The sequence below is a fragment of the Petaurus breviceps genome, unplaced genomic scaffold (genome assembly GCF_028583685.1).
Source record: "Petaurus breviceps papuanus isolate PSGF00001 unplaced genomic scaffold, PetGlider_PUasm1.0 91133, whole genome shotgun sequence".
NCBI classification, from domain to species: domain Eukaryota; kingdom Metazoa; phylum Chordata; class Mammalia; order Diprotodontia; family Petauridae; genus Petaurus; species Petaurus breviceps.
Window position 1 is genome coordinate 24,826,176 of NW_027187419.1, and position 6,089 is coordinate 24,832,264.

General features: G+C 33.8%; 1 pseudogene; it reads left to right on the forward strand.

Annotated features, from left to right (window-relative positions):
- The first annotated feature begins 2,287 nt into the window (after positions 1 to 2,287).
- LOC138154875 (protein MEMO1-like) lies at positions 2,288 to 5,710 on the forward strand (annotated as a pseudogene).
- The last annotated feature ends 379 nt before the right edge of the window (positions 5,711 to 6,089 follow it).

Here is a 6,089-nt window from a genome sequence, read left to right on the forward strand (position 1 = left end):
AGTTAATTTGGTTTTAAATCAGTCTTAAAGAATCAAAGACATGTTTCAAAAAGGTAAAGGTTTGTTCTTCTTCTCTTGGCCACTATTTTACCATATCCTTTATGCAGATTGTCTATGTGGCTTCTGCTCTTCTCCCCCCCCAAAAAAAATATGACTTCACTTCAATGGAGAAATGAGCCCTACATGAATTGAGTTGGCGAATAGTTCTGGGGATGCTCAGGATATAAGCTTCTATATCATTGTAAGATGTTATTAACATGACTTGTATTTTAGGCCTTTTGCAATCAAGGCTAATTAAGCTATCTTTATAAGACATGCCAGACAGAACCATGGTTGCATTTTTTTCTTCCTGATTGTTCTTGATCTTTGTAAACAGAAAAATGAGTAGATAACTTTCTTTTCCTTTACCTTTTCATTCAAATTAGAATTACAAGAAATTATAGTATACCGTATTCTACATTAATATAGATTATTATTATTGCAGCTGTAGCTGCAAGCACCCCAGCGTCCCTAGCGTGGCTGCCTACACAGGTGCTTAGATCTGCTTTTCTAAAGGAAAGCAACTCAAAATGGATTAACAATCTTGCTTTAATCAATCAAATATATCATTTACCTAGTTCAAGGGGAAAAGTCAGCACCCCAATCTTCAGAATATATAGACAGGAGTTACAAGAAAACAGAGAAACATTTCAGCAGACAGGCCTGCAACTTTCTAACTATTACATCCATACCTAGTCACAGTTACCAGAGAGGGAAGCATCAACATCTAGGTTTTCAAAGCTGTGGGGCTCGATGGCTGCCCAGAGTCTCATCTGGTCTAATTACACAACACTTCTCAAAGTGAGCCCCAAAACCAATCCTCACATCAGGGTTTAAATAGCCTTCTCCTGGCTCAGAGGATTTAACAACTCTTTTGACCCACTGCCCAATCAAAAAGCATTCCCAAAAACCAGGACTCCCACCACAGGCTCCAGGTGCACTTAAGGCTATCAAAGGACCTAAGGGCAGGGAAGATCTTAAATTTCCATTCCCATAACACTGGCAAAAATTAAAACTCAATAAAAATATTTTTACAATAGAAAAAATAAAGAGGAATGACAAATGGAATATAATGTGAAATGCCTCATGGGAAACATAACTGACCTGGAAAATGCATTGAGGAGATGTAATTTAATAATTTTTGAAGTAGCTCAAATAAATGATCAAAGGAAAGAGAATAGACATGATATTTAAATAAATTATTGAAGAACTCTGTCCTGATATCCTAGAAACAGAGAGAAACAGAATCCAAAAGAATCCACTAATCACCTCCAAAAAAAAAATCTCAAACTGAAAACTGCCAGGAATAATATCACTAAATTCGAGGTATTCCAGATCAAAGAGAAAATACTTGAAGTACATATAAAGAAACCATTCAATTACCATGGAATCACATTTAGGATCACACAAGATTTAACAACTACCACATTAAAGAATCAGGAGAGTTAGGACATGATGTGCTGGAAGGCAAAGGTGCTAAGAATACAATCAGCAATAAACTACCAAGAAAAAAACTGATTATTGAGTCTTCAAGGTAAAAATTGAAATATTATAAATTCAGGATTTTCAAGCATTCCTGATAAAAATAGAAGAACTGATTTTAAATTTGACTATATTTGATAAAAATCTAACAAAAATAAATGAGAAAAGTTAAAGTAATGAAAAAATTTTTAGAAAAGTTACATATGAAAGACTTATGAAGAAAATTGAATGAAAATATAAAGGGATGTATACCTTTTTTAGTGGTAAATGATAGTTACACAAAAGTTGACTATGTATTATTGCATAAATACCTTACAATCAAATGTAGAAAAGTAGAAATATTAAATGGATCCTTTTCAGATAAAAATTAAATAAAAATTACATTCAATAAAGGACCATGAAAGAGTAAAATTTAAAAAAATAATTTTTAAATTTATTTTGTTTTATTAATTTGTTTACTTTTAATTTATAAGATTCAGTTTCACAATCCCTTGAGTTGTAAATTTTCTTCCCCACCCTGTTACCCCACCCCCCCATGGTGACACGCAATCAAGTATAGTATCTGCAAATGCTTTTATATTGGACAATAGACAGGTTGTAAAGAAGGATTGTAACCAATGGAATGAACAATGGGAAAGAAGAAACAAGACTAAACAAGAAAAAGAGAGTGAGTAGTTTGCTTCAATCTGCATTCAAAGAATAAAAATTGTTGATAACTAATTAATCTAATTTTAAGATTGAATGAGTTGGTGGAGGAGGATGCAGCATGTGGAGGCAGACGTGGTGGCCAGGTTATCCACCAACTGCAGGGACCATTCCCAGGCCTATCACCACGGACTGGGGATCTGTAAGAGTAGGGTAAGAGGCAAATGCAGGACCCATGGCAGTGGCAACAGCTACTCCTGGGACTATCAACCTACAGTGTGGAAATTTAAAAAGCACCTACCTGAACTTCCAGGGACCAGGATGGTAGAGTGAACCCCAGCTTCTCTAATGCCCCCCTCTCCCTGAAAACACAGAAATTATTGCCCCATAGCAAAATTCTAAAATAATGTAGGCTTGGGGGTCCTAGAGGATGGGTGTGACTAAAGCCCTCCCTCAAAATGGGTAAAAGACAGAGTGCAAAGGCAAAGACTCTGGAATCCTATTATTGCAAGTTTGAAGAACCAAATTGAGAAGGAGACAGCATTGACTCTACACCCACAGCTGAAGCCTCAACAGGGAACATGAACTGGCCTCAAGCCCAGAAAGCATTCTTGGAAGAGCTGAAGAAAGACTTTTAAAACCAAATTAGAGAGGTAGAACATAAACTGACCAATTCTTTTAAAATCAAAATTGTGGAAATTGAAAAAAAAAACATTTCAATGAAGAAAGCAGCTCCTTAAAAAGAAAAAAAATATGTGAAAAGGAAAAAGAGGCTCAAAATCTAACTGGAGAAAACAAATCCCTAAAAATGAAATCTGAACGTATTTAAAAGGAGCTTCAAAAACTGACTGAGGAAAATAATTCACTAAAAAATAGAATTAAACAAATTGAATCTAATGAGTCTACAGAGTACCAAGAATTAGTCAAACAAAATCTCAAAAATTTAAAATTAGAAAAAGAGGTAAAATATCTCAGTGGAAAAATAACTGACCTGGAGAACAGATACAGGAGAGATAATTTAAGAATTATTGATCTACCAGAAAATCATGATAACAAAAGAGCCTGGGCAACATCTTCCAAGAACTCATCAAGAAAAACTTCCCTGAGATCCTTGAACCAGAGGGTAAAACAGATATCGAAAGAATCCACCAGACACCTCATGAAAGATCCCAAATTGAAAACTCCACAAAATGTTGTAGCCAAACTCCAGAACTATCAGGTAAGGAGAAAATACTGCAAGCAGCCAAAAAGAAACAATTCAAATATCACTGAAATACAGTGAGGATTGCATAGGATCTGATAGCTTCTATATTGAAAGATTGGAGGGACTGAAACATGATATTTTGCAAGGGAAAAGAACTCGGGTTACAATCAAGGATCAGCTATCCAACAAAACTGAGCATAATATTTCAGTCAAGGAGATGGTCATTCAATGAAATAAGGGGCTTCCAGACCTTCCTGATAAAAAAAAAAGCCAGAGCTCAATGGTAAATTCAATCTCCAAATACAAGACTGAGTGGGTCAAAGTACAAAATATAGAAACAATCAATAATTTCACTAAAGAGAATGCAACAATCAGATAACCTGCCAGAATTTATCAGATGTAGTCAAAGCAATATTTCAGAGAAATCGTATATCTCTAAATACTTATGTCAATAAAATAGAGAAAGAACAAATCAATAAATTAGACATACAATGACAAAACTATATAAGGTACAAATTTAAAATCCTGAATTTTAAACCAAATTGGAAATTCTGAGAATCAAAGGAGAGATGAATAAAACTGAAATTAATAAAAACATGTTGACTAATAAATAAAACTAGGACTTGGTTTCATGAAAAAAGCAACAAAATAGATTAACTACTGATCAATTTGATTTTACAAAAGAAAAACAAATTATCAATATTGAAAAAAGAAAATGGTGAATGCAACAACAATAAAGAGGAAAATAGATATATTTTAGGAACTATGTTGTCCAATTATATGCCAATACGTCTGAAAATGGAAGCAAAATGTTTGAATATTTGCATAGATATAAATTACCCAGATTAACATAAGAAAAATAATACTTAAATAACCTTAAGAAAAAGAAATTTCACAAGTCATCAATGAATTCTGAATGAGAAGTTCCCAAGGACCAGATGAATTCACAAGTGATTTCTACCAAATATTTAAGAAGCAATTCATGTAATACTATATAAATTATTTGGCAAAATAGCAAAGTTGGAGTCCTGCCAATTTCCTTTAATGGAACATATATGGTTCTGTTACCTAAATTAATAAAATTCAAAACAGAGAAAGAAGATTATATACCAGTTTCCCTAATGAATATTAATGCAAAAATTTAAAGAAAACACTAACAAAAAGATAGCAGAAATATATCCCAAGGTTCATACACTGTGAGTAGTTGTGATTTATACCAAGAAATCAGGGTTGTATTTGAAAACTATCAGAATAACTGACCATATCCATAACCAAACCAACAAATTATATGATTATCTTAATACATTCCTTTTTTTCCTCCCCCTGTCCTCCATTTTCTTCACCCCTCCTCCTCTTCCTCTCTTTCTCTTGGACAAGGTCCTCTCTGAGGGCACCTTTTTTGGGGGGTTGGTCTTCCAGTGCTTGCTACCATCCTTAGCAATAACTGTAGCCATCACAAACAGTTCTTCATTCATCCATATGCAACATAACTGGTACACATTCCAAGATGTCCAAATGAGTGGTCTTCAGGGAAGCCAGTAATGCTGGAAGCTGATACACAGCCTCAGGTTGTCAAGTGAATGCATAATTAGAAAGTTGGCTTTCACAAGAATAATCCACAAATAAACCTGTTAGAGTCATTACCCCCTACCCCCTAACCCTCAACCCATGCAGGATATAATTGCTGTGGGTCTTACACTACTCATTCATGTTGGCACACAGCTGGATCCATCTATCATACAGAAAAAATAATTATCCTTAGACCCTCTCATCCTGTGACCCTATACTTTTGTGTATATTCCAGTGTAGATACATCCAGTGTATATACAATTCTTTATCATTTTCTTATTGATCAAAATATTTATAGAAAGCTATGGAAGACAGGAATGTTTGAGTGCATGTTTCTGTAGAGAGATGAAAATAATTATAGTATTGAAATGCATTTGCCTTATACTACTAAACCATGGAAAACCATAAAGATGAGTTTATCACTTTTTCCATGTTGACTGAAGCTTTGAATGAACCAAAAAAAATAGAAATTTGGCAACCTTCACTACATACCTAATGAGTCCTAGGAATCTCTTTGTGATTTCTTCTGATTTTTGGTATTGCGGGCATGAGAATTAGACCCTGTATCTTTTAGCAACTACTCAAAGAATTATCACAACACAATATATAGAAGGTATCTCGTTGGGACATTATTAAATACTGTCACAAAACTCCAAAAAAATTAAATGAATATGAGTTTTTTCATTTTTTTATTGGACATAGTCAAGTCAGTTTAGAAATTGGCAAGATAGTTCAGTGAGTTATGCAGCTGGAGCAATTACAGTTCCCTGAATATGCAGGGATAGCACCTAAACATCCTTATGCTATTAAAGGGCTAACAGCCTAGCCTTTACAAAGATATAATTCCTGCTCTTTGGAGATACTGAAACTTTAAAATTAATAGAAATTTTTCACTTCTTTTCTAGTAAGTGTAATCTTCCTTAATTTCAACTAATTATAAAATACTTTTTGCACCAAAATATTTTGGGATTAAAACAAAATAATGATGAATGTAAAGACATGGTGGTAAAGGTTCTTTGAATACAACCTGTAAAGTACTTACCATATTCTACATTTGTGCTCTTTGCAGACCAGTGTACATATATTCAGCTTTCAGAATATTTTTGCAAATTGTAAACAAACAAAAAAGGTGAAAGCTTTTAATAATGAA